The sequence below is a fragment of the Triturus cristatus genome, chromosome 4_2, assembly GCF_964204655.1.
Source record: "Triturus cristatus chromosome 4_2, aTriCri1.1, whole genome shotgun sequence".
Lineage (NCBI taxonomy): Eukaryota > Metazoa > Chordata > Amphibia > Caudata > Salamandridae > Triturus > Triturus cristatus.
In genome coordinates, this window is record NC_140586.1 from 823996499 (window position 1) to 824014275 (window position 17777).

A 17777-nucleotide genomic window follows, 5' to 3' on the forward strand; every position below is an offset into this window, starting at 1 on the left:
CATGACCTCCTCTGTAAGCCCCTAGTATATAATAGGGCAGGGGATTAAAACTACCTCTTAAAACACACCACAGGGCGTGTTTGAACACGTCACCTCATGCCCCGTCCCCTCCCTTCCCCACTGTGTAAACACACCCTGTAGCCGTTTTAAGTTGGGAGATTAAGTCCCCTTGAATCCTGAGGGTCCCTAGGGTCCAACTAGACCACTAGGTACCTCCAGTAAGCGCCACAGAGCTGCGTTGCAGAGAGGTGTAAAAAGTGGCACGGCCTGCACCATCTCTCTTCAACGCAGAGCAGTGGTGCTTACTGGAAGCACCTGGTGGGCTAGTTGGACCCCAGGGTCCCTCAGGATTGAAAGGGAATTTTATGGCAAGACCGGAGGCTCCTATTATGCTTACTTTTCTTGCTTTATTCCAATAGCAGCAAGATAAAACTACCATTCCCAGAAGGCTTGGTGAAAGAACTACCAACCAATGTGAAACAAAGAAACAATCATTATCCAATCGGAACATAGGTAGTAGTATAAGGTCTATCGTGACTGCGAACAGCCCTCTTTTCTTGCTGCTCGCAGTCAAGATAAGTACCTTTCTATCTTTTACATTAATTTAATTGAGTGTTTACTTGAGTCTAAATTTTTATACCGCGACTAACGTTACTTCAATTATTGTTGGTTTACCGTTTCTGTGAAGCTTCGTTGCTTCTTTGTGCTTCGCGCTCCTGCGCGCGTATGTGGACTTTCCCTTTCTCCCCCCCCCCCCGTGACTCGCACGCTTAGCCCGGTCCGCGCGCGCCTCTCTCACCGGCCTCCGAGTTCCCTCAGCCGGTGGCGCAGCGTTCTTTCAGCCTTCACGTCCCGGCATTAATCTCCCAGACCTGTTAGTCTCCACGCACCGTTTCCTCTTTGCTTCGTGTCTTCGGACAAACGCCTCCTGTATTTACACGCCCCTAGAGGGAGGAGTTTCCTCTTTTTACACGCCCATTGAATTTTCTTCAGCTTTTAACCCTTTCTCTTATGGTTTGTTGCCAGTTTCCCTGCTTTCTGCAATTATGTCCATTTCTGAAGAGTACAATGACAATGAAGGAGAACGATTTAAGGAGGATTTAAATTATTTCATTAATACCTCTGTCGAAAATGCTGTTGAAGCATCTATGAAACGTTTTTCTAAAAATATGGAAAATTCTATTTCAAGTTTAATGACCAAAGCAATGGCCCATTCTGCGGGGGATAGCAGAAAACATAAAGTGGTACACTCCAAGGTTCCTTCTTTGGCGTCAAAAGTGGTTGGTGAGTCTTCCTCACATATGACAGAGGACGCGGTTCCTCCCAGGCCTCCTTTCAAGGAGGGGTTAAAATGTTCAGATGGCAAACATAAAGCCAAGTCCAATCACCTGGAGGTACCTCAGAAATTGGTCATTTCTACTATTTATGATACAGATGACGATATGGGTGACGCCACTGATCTTGCTGATCTCTTTGACATTGTGGACCCTTCGTCTCCTCCTTCCAAGAAAATGAAGTTAGATGCTTTTGCATCTGAGCCGGTGCTTGACCCCGAAGGTACTCCTCTCTTCGACCCTGCTTCTATCAGACACCCAAATTCAACAGAATGGTTTCCCATTGATCACGTGGGAGAGTATATCACTGCAAGACTTCGCCTTCCCCTGGATAAGACTGTCAGAGCTAAGCTAAAGTCTGAGTGCCCGAAGCCCTCTCTCCCTTCCCATATCACTTCTACTCCCGCTATAGATCAACCACTTATCACCTTTTTCTCCAAATTTGGCAAAGATCCATGTAAAGGGGTTGATAGGGCATGGTCTTCCTGCCAAGACAAGTTGCTTGATTTAGTAGGTCCCCTTGCCCGTATTTTTGATTTGGCAGAGACAGCATGCCTTGAGGGCGCTGATCTCAATCCGGAAGAGGTATCTATGTGGGTCCAGCGAGCCTTTTTGTCTTCTTGGCAACACCAACGCAGCCATGACTCATGAGCGCCGCAAGGGCCTCTTAATTAAGTTGGATCCAAAACTGGCCAATCTTGCCCCTCTTGATCCTGGCGTCAAGGCCGACGGTCTTCTCTTTGGAGAATCGTTGGTGAGAGACTTGAGTAAGTTCGTCACCACCTTTGCCTCCTTGGATAAAGCGCAACAATCCATCAAGAAAGTCTTCCCATCTCGGGTTTTTGGCAGGGCCGGAAGAGGCAGGAGCCGCTCTACCGGCCGTGGTTTCCAATCTCAAGGCTCCCGTGGCACCTTCAACTCAAACCAACAGGACTTCAAGCCCCAGTTTTACCCCCAAAGAGGTCGGGGTTACAGAGGCAGGGGCCAACGTGGCTTCCGCCACAACTCCTCTCAACAAGGTAGGTGCAGCAACTCCTGTGGGGGGTCGTTTATCTCTTTTCCTTCACAGATGGCAGTCCCTCACTGCAGATCCTTGGGTTCTCAACACCGTCCAAGGTTATCGTATCGAGTTCTACGCTCCACCTTTTCAAAGGGTTTTTCATCCTCCTCTAGTGTTCTCCACAGAAATGTCCCTTCTGGTGTCATCAGAAATACAGGCCCTTCTAACCAAAAAAGCTATTCTCGCTTCTCCCTTTGACCCCTCAGGTTTTCTCAGTACTCTTTTTCTCGTTCAAAAGAAGAACAAAAAGATGAGACCAGTGATCAATCTCAAATTTTTCAATCAGTTTGTGGTTTATCGCCATTTCAAAATGGAGACAATTCTTCATTTACGAGATACTTTGCGTCAGCACGATTGGATGATTCGTATCGATCTCCAAGACGCTTATCTTTCTATCCCCATTCACGATTCGCACACGAAATTCCTCCAGTTTCAATGGCAAAACGTCACCTATCGTTTTCGCTCTCTGCCTTTCGGTCTTTCTTCAGCACCATGGTGCTTCACAAAGGTGATGAGACCTGTCGTAGCTTATCTACGATCTCTGGGGATCAGGCTCATCATTTATCTCGAAGATATCCTCATCATGAATCTAGACAAACAGGCCTTATTGAACGATCTCAACACTACTCGCTCTCTGTTACTCGAATTGGGCTTCCTCCTCATTTTGGAAAAGTCCTCTCTCATTCCGGCTCAGAGTATGGAGTTTCTGGGGTTTCGCATAGATTCCCCCACGGCCTCCCTTTTTCTTCCTCAGTCCAAGATCTCCACTATTCATACGGAGATTTCCCAGGTTCTGCGCCGTCCCTTGATATCTCTCAGATCCCTAGCAAGAATTGTCGGCCTTCTCTCGGCCTCTATTCAGGCAATCTTTCCAGGCCCTCTTCATTATCGGGCTCTCCAACGCCTAAAGATCAGACATATTCGACAAGGTCTCGCGTATTCCGATCAAATAGAATTAGATCTCAAGTCCCGCCTAGAGCTTCAATGGTGGATGAACCATTTGGAAGCTTGGAATGGACGAACCATTTTCGCTTCCGCCCCAGATCTTGTATTAGAATCCGATACAAGCCTGTCAGGTTGGGGCGCCCGTTGTGGACCAATATCGACTGGAGGTACATGGTCAAAAGAGGAGTCCAAATTGCACATCAATTGTTTAGAGATGCTGGCAGGCTCCTTTGCAATTCAGAGTCTGGCAAAGGACAAAGTAAGTTGTACCATCCTCCTTCGCATGGACAATGTTTCTGCGGTTCGCTATATAAACCATCTCGGTGGCACCAAGTCGAAGGTCCTAGCGGATCTGGCAAAAAGTCTTTGGGAATTTTGCCACTCCAACAAACTCTCGCTCTCTGCGGAATACCTCCCGGGGGATCTCAACGCCGTCGCCGATTGGCATTCTCGCTATCTCCGGGATTCCAGCGATTGGAAGCTTCTTCCCGCCGTGTTTCTCTCCCTCTCTCGGTTGTGGGGTCCTTTCTCAGTGGACCTTTTTGCTTCCCGACTGAATTCGCAGTTACCCCTCTTCTTCAGTTGGCGTCCGGACCCCTTGGCTCTGGCAACCGATGCCTTCCTTCAAGATTGGTCCCTTCACCTCAACTATGCGTTTCCTCCTTTGCTGTTAATCAACAGAGTCTTGTCGCAGGTACGTCGCCAAATGACGTCTCTGGTGGTAGTAACTCCCTTCTGGCAGTCCCAGATTTGGTTTCCATCTCTCCTGGAGTTGGCGGTGGACTTTCCCGTCCTTCTTTCCCCAATCTACTCTCGGACCCTCTGGGCAATCCTCACCCTTTAATTATCGACCAATCACTGGTGTTGTCCGCCTGGAAAATTTCCAGCCTTCCTCTTCTGATCTCGTCATTTCACAGGAATCTTCAGTCTTCATTAGTCGTGCATGGGCCCCAGGCACCTCCAAGGCTTACAAATCCGCCTGGTCTCTTTGGTCAAGCTGGTGTATGCAAAAATCTGTCGATCCCTTTTCAGCCTCTTTAAACTTTATTGTTAATTTTCTGGCTTCTGAGGCCAGCTCTGGCAAATCCTATCGTACCATCAACCTGTACAGATCTGCTATTTCTCTCAATCATGCCCATATCGACGGAAAACCTGCGGGAGCTCATCCCTTGATCTGCAGATTGCTGAGAGGAGTTCGTTTTTCAAAACCTCCGTTGGCTAAGTATTCAAATTTATGGGATGTTAATCTGGTTTTGCAATTGTTTTCTAATTGGCCTGATAACTCTGCTCTTTCTTTGAAAATGATTTCAGCTAAACTCACCATGTTGTTATGTTTAATTTCCATTAAACGAGTATCTGATGTGAAGGCCATGGATGTCTCTTCTCGCCAGTTCACTCCTACTGGTGTGCTGTTTCATATTCATAAACGCACCAAAACTAATTTACATACTGTTTTCTATCCCTATTTTCCCTCCAATCCCAAGTTGTGTGTCGTTCAATGCCTAAAAGTTTATGAAAGTAAGACCTCTGATCTCAGGACTTCCTCCAGCTCCCAACTACTTATTTCTTTCTGTAAACCTTTCCACCCTGTTTCTTCTGCTACTCTCGCCCGCTGGGTTTGTTGGGTCATGTCCCTGGCCGGTATTGACGTCTCCGTTTTCGGAGCTCATTCCACTAGGGGAGCCATGGCTTCTAAAGCCTTTTGGGCTTGCTCCCGTCTGGAGGACATCCTGAAATCAGCTGATTGGTCTAACGATACAGTGTTTCGTACATTTTATTGCAAGCCTGTGGTTACTGCATCTTCTCTGGTGGTAGATATGCTTTAAACAAGCATAATAGGAGCCACCGGTCTTGCCATAAAATGTAGATTTTCCTAATATATTTTGACGGAAAGTCTTAATTTTATTAAAGACACGGAGGCGAGTATTATCCCGCCACAACACTTCTAACTGGTGTTCTCCCTCCCTACAGGCACTCCAGCGCTTCCACCGGCATCATCCTGAGGTTATCCCGGATTCTGCCAAGATCGCTGCTTCTGCTCCATCACCTACCGTGCTTGGATCTGACCTTCTCTCCGAGCCTCCTCTGGTGGTCTTTGGGAAAGAAATTTTCACGTGGACTTTGACTTTATGCATTTTGTTATCTGTTACTCCTTTGTTTTTGCATTCTCTGTAATTGCTCGCACAAGAAAGAGGGCTGTTCGCAGTCACGATAGACCTTATACTACTACCTATGTTCCGATTGGATAATGATTGTTTCCCATTGGTTGGTAGTTCTTTCACCAAGCCTTCTGGGAATGGTAGTTTTATCTTGCTGCTATTGGAATAAGCATAATACTCGCCTCCGTGTCTTTAATAAAATTAAGACTTTCCGTCATAGTATATTAGGAAAATCTACATTATTTCCCCAACTTAAAAACGCGCCACAGGGCCTGTGGGCGTTCTGAGTTGAGAGATTAAGTCCCCTTGAATCCTAAGGGTCCCTTGGGTCAAACTAGCCCACTAGGTACCTCCAGTAAGCACCACAGAGCTGCGTTGCATGGAGGTGTAAAAAGGGGCGTGGCCTCAGAACACCTGTCTGCAACGCAGCTCCCTGACGCATACTGGAGATACCTGTTGGGCTAGTTGGCCCTCAGGGACCCACAGTATTGAAGGGGAATTAATTCCTCAACTTACAACTGGCCAGGGGGCGCGTTTACAGAGTGCTGCAAGGAGGGGGCGTGGCCTCCGGCGCGATGCCGGTCTTTTATTTATTTATTTTTAAGGAGGGCTGTGTGGCCCCCTTTCTTTTTCTAATTTATTAGCCCTGGGGACCCCATCCCCCAGGGCCTGCACCCTAATTTTTTTTGTTGAAAAAAATTTATTTGGCCCTCCCAAGGCCTTAATCGGCCCCGGGGACCCCAACCCCCAGGTCATGGCCTTTTTAAAAAAAATGTATTCTTTAGGAGGGGGGCTGTGTTGCCCCCCTCCTCAGGCCACTTATGGCCCCGGGGACCCCATCCCCCGGGGCCGGCCTTTGTTTTTTATTTTATTTAAAAAAAAATATATTTATAGAAACACCTAGGACATGCTGGACAAACCGTATGTACCTATCACCATGACGATTTGTGTGATATTCATTAAAAGGCGACTATGCATACAATGAATCCACGTAGAATGTATTCACACCGCTAGTGAAGCTCTGACATGTCTGACACCCTACCGTGCCTAATCCCGGCGCCCCCGCTGGTGGGTACTCTCCAAGTAGACACCCTTGTCGTTTATTTATACAAACATGGGTAGCTATTGACGGGCACATTTAATACACATGCACACCAAGCCATTCAAAGGGGATTTGACAAAAATTCGACCAAACTATGCAAGAAACCCCCTCACGGTTAATAAAACACACATCCACCGCCGGATGTGTAATACTTTTTATTTTACTCTCTGGAAAGGAGACAAACCTCACTTGAGAGTCACAGCGTGCTCCTGGCTGAGCCCAATGCTGTGTTACACCCACCAGTGCCCGCCGAGTGCCACACACCTCTGTGTTGTATTCCACCAGCTAGTGCGTATGCTATGACACTCTCTAGCCCATGTGCACTGTAACACCACCCCGTGAATATGTAATGCCACACTTGCCTTCGCACGGGTTATATTGCCCCATCTAACGTGCCTTCCTCGATGCCTATGTTATAAAGCACAGCGCTATGCCATACATATTACAATCTGGGATCCATATCTTTGTCACAGTGCATATGCAATGTTACACTACCCAGCACATATTTTATATTACAACTTTAGAGACTAGTTAGGTACACAACACTGCCCTGTGCATATTACACTCCAAGGCGCATATCACATAGCAAGCGCTAGTGCCTGTGCTATCTCGCGCTCTCCAATGAATCTGTCATTGCGCACAATGTATTGCATATTATATTTCACGCCCGGTTCATCTTATATCACACTTTTTGGTGCATAGTTTATACCATATACTATATCTAGTTTTCATTTTCAATCGTGCTCTCAGGACTATGTTCTATATAACACTGCGTCCACCTACCCTTTTCACGGGCATTACATTTTGCGATGGGGGGTGGAGGGTCAGGGGATGTTTCTGCCAAGTGAGCCCGGAGTCACAGTCCCAAACGTCCTCTTCTTCCTAAATAAAAGTGAGATTATGCTGCATACCTGTTCATATTTTAAGTAGTTCGCACAGACACACATTTTAAAAACAATAAAGTTCCGAATACCCACCTTCTATGAACAGTTAGCTTGCTGCCCCATCCACCTCCTCCCTATCCTCTGTTGTCTGAATCCATGGACTAGCCTCCTCCCTCCTGCCATGCATGGTCTGATGTGCTGCCACTGCCCTGCATTTAGCATGATGTACCAGCACTCATCCTGCCCTCCATTGCCCAATTCTATGGCCCATCATTGACCTCCTGCTTAGCCTCTGTGCTTTGCTTGCTGCCCCTATTCTCCTTCCCCCTGCCCTCCGATGTCTTTGTGCATGCCCCTGCTCCATCCTTTTTGATCACCATGTTCCATGGACCTGCCACTCCTATCTACTCTGAGTGTTCTGTTGAGCTGCCACTCTCCTACCACCTGCCTAGCATTGTCAGATGACTGTAACCTGTCCCTGCTACCTCCACCCTGCCTGTCCACATGCCGTGCCCCTATCCCCTTCCTCCTGTCCTCCATGGTCCATTTTACTGCCACACCCTTCTGCCCTCCCTGGTCTGTTGTGCTGCAACTGCTCCTCCTGCCTGCCCCGCGCGGTCTGTTGTGAGGCCCCTTCCCCTGAACTCTCTTGTCTGTGCCCAGGTCCTGACCCTCCCTTCTATCCTCCATGGTCCTTTGTGCATGCCCCTGCACCCTCCTTCTTGCTCATCATAGCCATTGTGCTGCCACTAACCCTCCCGCTTGCCATGCATGGTCTTCTGTGCTGCCATGGCCCCTCCCACCTTCCCTGTGTGGTCAGCTAGCTGCTCCTGACCCCCTCCCACCTTCCCTCCATGGTCTGTGTGTATGCCATCATAGTCTCACTGTTGCTCTCCATGGTGTGTCTTCTTTCTAGTGCCCATCCTGCCTGACCTCCATGGTCATCTTGCTGCTCCTGCCCTGCCCCCTTGCCCCCAGCCCTCTGTTTCCATGTGCAGACCCCTATTCCCTCCCTCCTGGCTTGTCGGTTCCATTGTAATGCCCCTGATTAGTCCCTCCTGCCCTTTATGGTCTGTTATGCTGCAGCTTTCTCTCCTGTCTGTCCATTATGGTCAGCTAGCTACCATTGCCTCTTTCCCCTCTGTTGTCTGTTGTCCATGTGCATGGTCCTGTCCCCATTGCTTTCTATGGATTGTTGTGCTGCACTCCTGTCCCGCATGCCCTGTGTGGAGTATTGTGCTGCTGCAAACCCTGATGCCTGCCCTGTAGGGTCAGTTTGGTGCACCTCTCAATGTCCCTCCTGTCCTCTGTTATCCGAGTCCATGTCCCTACCCCAATTCCTCCTGCCTACCATGATCCAATGTACCATACTTGCGAACATTTTGAACTTGGTAAGAGGGAGATTTTGAAATAAAACTGGGGTATTGATTTTCCCCTTTGAGTTACATTGAAAAAGAGAAGATTGTAGACAGGAAACAGATCAAGTAAAGCCCATTTGAGCTTAAAAACATTGGATGTTTCCAGGCTGAAACGGGTCTGTTGGCATGTATGGTTGTATGACCACTGCCTCTTCCTTCTGCCCACAATGGTCTATTATATTGCCACAGCCTCTCTTGCCAGTCCTGTATTGGTGGTTTGTTGCCCCTGCCCCCCTTTCCACTGCCCTCCATAGTCTGTTGTGCTGCCACTGCCCTTCCTGCCTGCCTAGTGTTGTCAAATTGTTGCCTCTGCACTCTCCTACCTGCCTTCAATTTTCAGAGTCCGTGCCCCTGGCCTCTGCCTCTCAACAGTATCCCAATGACCCCATCCCCCAGGGCCTGCACCCTAATTTTTTTTGTTGAAAAAAATTAATTTGGCCCTCCCAAGGCCTTAATCGGCCCCGGGGACCCCAACCCCCAGGTCATGGCCTTTTTAAAAAAAATGTATTCTTTAGGAGGGGGGCTGTGTTGCCCCCCTCCTCAGGCCACTTATGGCCCCGGGGACCCCATCCCCCGGGGCCGGCCTTTGTTTTTTATTTTATTTAAAAAAAAATATATTTATAGAAACACCTAGGACATGCTGGACAAACCGTATGTACCTATCACCATGACGATTTGTGTGATATTCATTAAAAGGCGACTATGCATACAATGAATCCACGTAGAATGTATTCACACCGCTAGTGAAGCTCTGACATGTCTGACACCCTACCGTGCCTAATCCCGGCGCCCCCGCTGGTGGGTACTCTCCAAGTAGACACCCTTGTCGTTTATTTATACAAACATGGGTAGCTATTGACGGGCACATTTAATACACATGCACACCAAGCCATTCAAAGGGGATTTGACAAAAATTCGACCAAACTATGCAAGAAACCCCCTCACGGTTAATAAAACACACATCCACCGCCGGATGTGTAATACTTTTTATTTTACTCTCTGGAAAGGAGACAAACCTCACTTGAGAGTCACAGCGTGCTCCTGGCTGAGCCCAATGCTGTGTTACACCCACCAGTGCCCGCCGAGTGCCACACACCTCTGTGTTGTATTCCACCAGCTAGTGCGTATGCTATGACACTCTCTAGCCCATGTGCACTGTAACACCACCCCGTGAATATGTAATGCCACACTTGCCTTCGCACGGGTTATATTGCCCCATCTAACGTGCCTTCCTCGATGCCTATGTTATAAAGCACAGCGCTATGCCATACATATTACAATCTGGGATCCATATCTTTGTCACAGTGCATATGCAATGTTACACTACCCAGCACATATTTTATATTACAACTTTAGAGACTAGTTAGGTACACAACACTGCCCTGTGCATATTACACTCCAAGGCGCATATCACATAGCAAGCGCTAGTGCCTGTGCTATCTCGCGCTCTCCAATGAATCTGTCATTGCGCACAATGTATTGCATATTATATTTCACGCCCGGTTCATCTTATATCACACTTTTTGGTGCATAGTTTATACCATATACTATATCTAGTTTTCATTTTCAATCGTGCTCTCAGGACTATGTTCTATATAACACTGCGTCCACCTACCCTTTTCACGGGCATTACATTTTGCGATGGGGGGTGGAGGGTCAGGGGATGTTTCTGCCAAGTGAGCCCGGAGTCACAGTCCCAAACGTCCTCTTCTTCCTAAATAAAAGTGAGATTATGCTGCATACCTGTTCATATTTTAAGTAGTTCGCACAGACACACATTTTAAAAACAATAAAGTTCCGAATACCCACCTTCTATGAACAGTTAGCTTGCTGCCCCATCCACCTCCTCCCTATCCTCTGTTGTCTGAATCCATGGACTAGCCTCCTCCCTCCTGCCATGCATGGTCTGATGTGCTGCCACTGCCCTGCATTTAGCATGATGTACCAGCACTCATCCTGCCCTCCATTGCCCAATTCTATGGCCCATCATTGACCTCCTGCTTAGCCTCTGTGCTTTGCTTGCTGCCCCTATTCTCCTTCCCCCTGCCCTCCGATGTCTTTGTGCATGCCCCTGCTCCATCCTTTTTGATCACCATGTTCCATGGACCTGCCACTCCTATCTACTCTGAGTGTTCTGTTGAGCTGCCACTCTCCTACCACCTGCCTAGCATTGTCAGATGACTGTAACCTGTCCCTGCTACCTCCACCCTGCCTGTCCACATGCCGTGCCCCTATCCCCTTCCTCCTGTCCTCCATGGTCCATTTTACTGCCACACCCTTCTGCCCTCCCTGGTCTGTTGTGCTGCAACTGCTCCTCCTGCCTGCCCCGCGCGGTCTGTTGTGAGGCCCCTTCCCCTGAACTCTCTTGTCTGTGCCCAGGTCCTGACCCTCCCTTCTATCCTCCATGGTCCTTTGTGCATGCCCCTGCACCCTCCTTCTTGCTCATCATAGCCATTGTGCTGCCACTAACCCTCCCGCTTGCCATGCATGGTCTTCTGTGCTGCCATGGCCCCTCCCACCTTCCCTGTGTGGTCAGCTAGCTGCTCCTGACCCCCTCCCACCTTCCCTCCATGGTCTGTGTGTATGCCATCATAGTCTCACTGTTGCTCTCCATGGTGTGTCTTCTTTCTAGTGCCCATCCTGCCTGACCTCCATGGTCATCTTGCTGCTCCTGCCCTGCCCCCTTGCCCCCAGCCCTCTGTTTCCATGTGCAGACCCCTATTCCCTCCCTCCTGGCTTGTCGGTTCCATTGTAATGCCCCTGATTAGTCCCTCCTGCCCTTTATGGTCTGTTATGCTGCAGCTTTCTCTCCTGTCTGTCCATTATGGTCAGCTAGCTACCATTGCCTCTTTCCCCTCTGTTGTCTGTTGTCCATGTGCATGGTCCTGTCCCCATTGCTTTCTATGGATTGTTGTGCTGCACTCCTGTCCCGCATGCCCTGTGTGGAGTATTGTGCTGCTGCAAACCCTGATGCCTGCCCTGTAGGGTCAGTTTGGTGCACCTCTCAATGTCCCTCCTGTCCTCTGTTATCCGAGTCCATGTCCCTACCCCAATTCCTCCTGCCTACCATGATCCAATGTACCATACTTGCGAACATTTTGAACTTGGTAAGAGGGAGATTTTGAAATAAAACTGGGGTATTGATTTTCCCCTTTGAGTTACATTGAAAAAGAGAAGATTGTAGACAGGAAACAGATCAAGTAAAGCCCATTTGAGCTTAAAAACATTGGATGTTTCCAGGCTGAAACGGGTCTGTTGGCATGTATGGTTGTATGACCACTGCCTCTTCCTTCTGCCCACAATGGTCTATTATATTGCCACAGCCTCTCTTGCCAGTCCTGTATTGGTGGTTTGTTGCCCCTGCCCCCCTTTCCACTGCCCTCCATAGTCTGTTGTGCTGCCACTGCCCTTCCTGCCTGCCTAGTGTTGTCAAATTGTTGCCTCTGCACTCTCCTACCTGCCTTCAATTTTCAGAGTCCGTGCCCCTGGCCTCTGCCTCTCAACAGTATCCCAATGAACAACTAGATTGCTAACATTCTATATTTATTACAAAAGTGTGGAATGCCTGACGTCATCTTGATGTAATCAAAACTGTAATGCCTAGAGCATTTCCTTTAGAAATTACATATATGAGAGGGTCTTATTTGCATCAAAATTATGGTTAGTGCTCTAAAAAACTAAAATGAGGACATATTTTCTGAGTTTTCAAATAGCGACAAAGAACTTTTAAATTATTTGTAATCTTAGTTTTTTTATCCAGTTGACCACTTGATTAAATGTTGCATCCAAGGGGAGAGGGTGTGGTGTTACTTCCAGAGCTGCAGACTTTGAAACTGGGGAACCAGGTTGGAGTTTCTGCTTCAGCTCAACATTCTGTGATTCTGGTCAAATCACTTAATCTTCCCATGTCTACAACCAAAATGAATTTGATCTTGTGTGATGTAACCAATGTTCATGTAAAGCACTTCAATACCTGACAAGTCTGCACTATATAAAACTGCAAATACACAAAAAATAAGTGTTTTGCATACTTCTGTCATTGGGCTACATTTGGGCTACATCTGGGTGATATTTGGGCTACATTTGGGCTCTTTTGTCTCTGGTGGCCATTTTAGGAGATTTATTTGTTATGAAGTTTCCTAATTTCCTCATTTACTGCAGTCTCCTCAGTAGGAAATGCTTTCAGTTTTTTACTTTGATTCCATCAAGAAGGTATTCAGATATGTCACACATTTGCCATAAATTCTGAATGTTAGCACTCTAGTTGCTCATTAGATCACTGTAGTAAAGCTACTGCTCACCACGGAAGTCTGCTGCTAGTATTAGAAGTGCATGTTTCAGTCTGCATATCAGAATTTTTTAATGAAATAGAAGAGGATTTGAGAAGTCACTCAAAATGTGCCCTAATTTTTCTTTCTTCAGCACTAATCATAATTTCTATGGCAAAATGAACCCCCTCATTGTGTTCCTTTTTAAATTAAATGTTTTAAGTGTTACCAGTTTATTCCAATCAAGATGGCTTCAGGTGTGCCATACTTTTGTCATAAGTAAGACAGTAAGCGCTCTAGTTGTTCTTAAGAACACTCTGGGACATTCTGTCATTGGGCTATACTTGGGCAACATCTGGGTGATATTTGGGCTACATTTGGGCTCTTTTGTCTCTGGTGGCCATCTTGGGAGATTTATTTGTTATGAAGTTTCCTAATTTCCTCATTTACTGCAGTCTCCTCAGTAGGAAATACTTTCAGTTTTTTACTTTGATTCCATCAAGAAGGCATTCAGATGTGTCACACATTTTCCATAAATTCTGAATGTTAGCACTCTAGTTGCTCATTAGATCACTGTAGTAAAGCTACTGCTCACCAGGCAAGTCTGCTGCTGGTATTCAAAGTGCATGTTTCAGTCTGCATGTCAGAATGTTTTTATGAAATAAAAGAGGATTTCAGAAGTCAAAATGTGCCCTAATTTTTCTTTCTGCAGCACTAATCATAATTTATATGGCAAAATGAACCCCCTCATTTTGTTCCTTTGTAAATTAAATTTTTTTAAGTGTTACCACTTTATTCCAATCAAGATGGCTTCAGGTGTGCCATACTTTTGTCATAAGTAAGACTGTTAGCGCTCTAGTTGTTCTTTAGAGCACTCTGGGAAGCTGCAGTAGAACACAAAGGAATCAACTGACAGTCTCTGCCCTTGTTGGATGTACATGTTTTACTGAGAATGTCAGACTTCATTCTTACATGACTGAGAAAGATAATGTGAATTTACAGAAAATATGCTCTCAGTTTAGCTTATAGATCACCTTCCAAACCTCTGCAGGGGTGTGGAATTTTCCAAATAATCTAGTTGTCCAAGGGACAAAATGCCACTGAGATCTACATGTCCTGTAAAATCCACTTGTCCCACCTACCCCTGTTCCACATCAAACCTAAGGGCTCCGGCTGACAGAGAAACATTAATATATTTTTGCTTTATTAAAATCAGTAAACCATTGAATGCTGTGCAATAATAATGCTAAAGGAAAACTTGTCAAGCGATATTATCGCATCCCTGCCCCCCTGCGCCCCCTCCCCTTAACCCTGACGGCAATTCTTTTATTTCTATTCCCCTTTTTTTCCATTTTTTTGGGCTGTGTATTTATTCCCACAAAATACGTACATTTCAAACCATACGTAATGTACTAATTTACCGTCACCCTTGGCTGTGTATTTATTCCCACAAAATACGTGCATTTCAAACCATACGTAATGTACTAATTTACCGTCACCCTTGTAAAAATGTATGGGTGGGATATAAAGGGTGTCAGCCAGCGTGCCTCCTGCCATTTCCCCCTCACTTTTGCAGCTGGCCAGACGTGAGCCCTACGTTCCTTGCGAATCGGTAAGTTGTATCGAAAAAGAAACAGCAAAGTTGGGAGCTTCCTTTAATAATAAGAATCGTTTTTTCGCCAAATGTGCCCTCTTTGCAACATTAATCAATTGTGTAATGTATATTTGTCAGTGTGTTTACGCAGTTATGGGCTGAAAGTTAATAGCTCACTATTCTAAATTAGGACTTTAAGTTATAAATTGCAAGTCACCAACGGATGTCTCTTTTGAAAGCATTAATCTGCAGATCTGTTCCCATCCTATGCACTCTGTAATCGACTTCGTACATGTTCTTTGCAGCAGGCATATTAACCCTCTGCACTAACTTCACCGAGGTCACAACCTCAACTATACAAAACACGGATCTTTTCGCCAAATGTACCCTCTTTGCAACATTAATCAATTTTGTAATGTATATTTGGCGGTGTGTTTATGCAGTTCTGGGCTGAAAGTTAATAGCTCACTATTCTATATTAGGACTTTAAGTTATAAATTGCAAGTCACCAACGGATGTCTCTTTTGAAAGCATTAATCTGCAGATCTGTTTCCATCCTATGCACTCTGTAATCGACTTCGTACATGTTCTTTGCAGCAGGCATATTAACCCTCTGCACTAACTTCACCGAGGTCACAACCTCAACTATACAAAACACGGATCTTTTTCCAGGATGGTAATTCATCACACAAGTTTCCTACACATTTCTGTGAGGCCTGGTAATTGCCGGCAGAAAGAAACGCTGCAGCAGGTGCTTCGAAAGCTTTTAGTGCTGGCTGCGCCGTGCGCGACAATGTTTTTTTGCCCATAAGCCAAAGGAGTGAAAGTGTAGGAGTCACATGTCACCCATACTGGTAAGCAGTAGTTTAAGAGTGCTTGATGTGGAGAAGCACAAACGCAGAGTCGAAAAAGAAACAGCAAAGTTGGGAGCTTCCTTTAATAATAAGAATCGTTTTTTCGCCAAATGTACCCTCTTTGCAACATTAATCAATTTTGTAATGTATATTTGTCGGTGTGTTTACACAGTTCTGGGCTGAAAGTTAATAGCTCACTATTCTATATTAGGACTTTAAGTTATAAATTGCAAGTCACCAACGGATGTCTCTTTTGAAAGCATTAATCTGCAGATCTGTTTACATCCTATGCACTCTGTAATCGACTTCGTACATGTTCTTTGCAGCAGGCATATTAACCCTCTGCACTAACTTCACAGAGGTCACAACCTCAACTATACAAAACACGGATCTCTTTCCAGGATGGTAATTCATCACACGAGTTTTCTACACATTTCTGTGAGGCCTGGTAATTGCCGGCGGAAAGAAACGCTGCAGCAGGTGCTTCGAAAGCTTTTAGTGCTGGCTGCGCCGTGTGCGACAATGTTTTTTTGCCCATAAGCCAAAGGAGTGAAAGTGTAGGAGTCACATGTCACCCATACTGGTAGGCAGTAGTTTAAGAGTGCTTGGTGTGGAGAAGCACAAACGCAGAGTCGAAAAAGAAACAGCAAAGTTGGGAGCTTCCTTTAATAATAAGAATCGTTTTTTTCGCCAAATGTACCCTCTTTGCAACATTAATCAATTTTGTAATGTATATTTGTCGGTGTGTTTATGCAGTTCTGGGCTGAAAGTTAATAGTTCACTATTCTATATTAGGACTTTAAGTTATAAATTGCAAGTCACCAACGGATGTCTCTTTTGAAAGCATTAATCTGCAGATCTGTTTCCATCTGCGGTATGAAGGCTCCGGACCCGCGATGTTAAACCCGCGTTGCGATGGCAGCGCGTGAATCTGAATTCGTTGTAATGGGTGTTTCCCCCATGAAGCGGTGGTAGCGCAGCGCGCCTGCTTGCGATACGCTTTTTTGACGTCCTCATCTGAGGCGCCGAGGCGGGCCAGGCCTAGGCTTTTGTACTAATTAATCTACCCACGCACGGTTGCTAAAAATATAAATAAAAGAAAATCGCATCACCTCCGTCACAATATCACACAATTCAAGCGGGCAAAACTGCTTATTTTACCTGAAGGCTTATTGCAAGCCTCGTGGCGGCCACGGACTACTGCTTGCAGAGGCTGAGTGACGTTTCAATCCCCCAGCCAATCACTGGCTAGAGCCCAGTCATGGGCTGCTAGCCAATCAGATGCCGCCAAAGGCTCTCTGCAAGCTTCGGATTGGCTGTGAGCCCCAGAGTGCCCACAGCCTGTTGTTTTAACGTGATTAAAACGTGATTAATGTCTACATGTCCTTCGGACAAAAATAGACAATAAATCTTCTTGCCCGTCAATATAAACAACATGGTTCGGGCGTGGGGCGATTTGATTCCCCCAACCCTGCCTCTGTGGGAAAAGTATGAGAAAATAGTTTTCTCTCAAACATGGTTCGTGATATCACAGCAGAAGGCTTTTTCACATGGTAAAATCACCTTAGAACACACCACAATTCTTAAAATGAGTATGGTACCATCAACAAATGATTTATAATGTAACTAAAGTCTTAAAACCTTCTATTAACTGCAATGCTTTTTAATAAGGTGCTATCATGTATATTGGTCCCAAGATGGCTGCCAACACTTCTTGGATGAAGTACTGACAGCCAATCAGATCTCACGATGAGATGTGTGGTTAGGCTCCGCCCAGATATGTATGTGATTTTACTTTTGATTTTCTCAGGAACTACTGAACAGATTGACACCATATATGCAAAAGGCACATGCCTGACCTGAGGACTACCTCTTTGCCAAATTTCAAGTAATTCTGTTCAGCCATTCGGGCTGTACCTTGGACTAAAGGTCCCTATGGAAAATTGCATGGGGAAAACGTGTTTTGGGACCCCCCTTTTTTCTCAGCCCCCACTTGACAAATCCCCCCGAGACTTTCAGGGTAGGAGCGGAGCGGAGCGCCCCACATATTTTGAAAATTTCGCGAGGATTCGTCAATCGGCGCCAAAGTTATTCCAAATAGAATGTTGCGGATCTCCTATGGAAACACGGTCCTAACTATAACTATCTACTGGCGACCG

The 17777-nt window shown here is 46.1% G+C and overlaps 1 pseudogene; it reads left to right on the forward strand.

Moving 5' to 3' along the window:
* The first annotated feature begins 1046 nt into the window (after nucleotides 1-1046).
* Nucleotides 1047-17777, forward strand: part of LOC146835120 (uncharacterized) — a 29720-nt pseudogene continuing 12989 nt past the window's right edge.